Below are 1143 nucleotides of genomic sequence, written 5' to 3'. Positions count from 1 at the left end.
AAAAAAAAAAAAAAAGCACACACCATGTGAAGACAGAGATACACAGAGAGAATGCCATGTGAAGATAAAAACGGACCAGGTTAATGCAGCAGAAGCCAAAGAATGCCAGAGATTGCCAGCTAGGGCAAACTAGGGAAGAAGCATGGAACAGATTTTCCTTCACAGCCTTCAGAAGGAACCAAGCCTGCTGTCACCTTGATCTCAAACTTGTAGCCTCTAGAACTGTGATTTAAACAACAGAATTGTTTAAATCACAATTCTGTTGTTTAAATCACCAAATTTGTGGTCCTTTGTTACGACAGCCCTAAGAAACTAATACAGGTACATAAATGGAGTGGCCACAGTGTCAGAGATGGAGGTTATGTATGGGTCCAAAAGCATGGACTCCAACTTTCCAAGGCTGATCTAACTACCGATGCCTAAACGTCCAACCTGTCAGCAACACAGACCAATGCTAAGCCCCCAATATGGCACTATTAAGGAGAGCAACTGGCTACTTGGTGGCAAGTTGACTACATTGGGTCCCTTCCTGGAGGGACCAGTGGTTCATCTTCACTGTGATAGATAGCTATTCTGGGTACAGGTTTTTCTTTCCACCCACAGATCCTCAGCCAGTATTACTGTATTGGGGTTTATGGAATGCCTGATCTACAGGCAAAAAGTCCTGCTTAACATAGCATTTGAACAGGGCACCTGCTTCATGGTAAAAGGGATGCAGGAGTGGACACAATGGACATACCACACCATCCAGAAAAAGCTGACCTCAGAGAGCCAGATGACTTTTTGAAAGCGCAGGCAAAGTGCCAGTCAGAGGCAACACTGAAAAAGCCGGATTCTATCATTCAGGATGGGTTATACACATTAAATCAGAGGTCTTTATTACCCCAACAGGAAAAATGCATAGGTCCACTTACCAAGGAGTGGATGCAGGAACAGCCCCACCTACCTTCACTGCCAATGACCCACTAGAGGATTTTGTGCTTCCCATACTCACAAACCCAAAGGGATTTCACTGCTGTTAAGGGACACAGCAAGAGTCCCTTTGAACTACAAGCTGTGACTGCTACTGGGGTACTTTGGACTCATTCCAGAGACCAGTAGGCAAAAAAGAAACAAAGGGGGGGGGGGAGAGAGAGAGAGAGA

Source organism: Hipposideros armiger, unplaced genomic scaffold (assembly GCF_001890085.2).
Source record: "Hipposideros armiger isolate ML-2016 unplaced genomic scaffold, ASM189008v1 scaffold_924, whole genome shotgun sequence".
NCBI classification, from domain to species: Eukaryota; Metazoa; Chordata; class Mammalia; order Chiroptera; family Hipposideridae; genus Hipposideros; species Hipposideros armiger.
The sequence above is the reverse complement of the archived record's forward strand: the minus strand, read 5'-3'. Positions refer to the sequence as shown.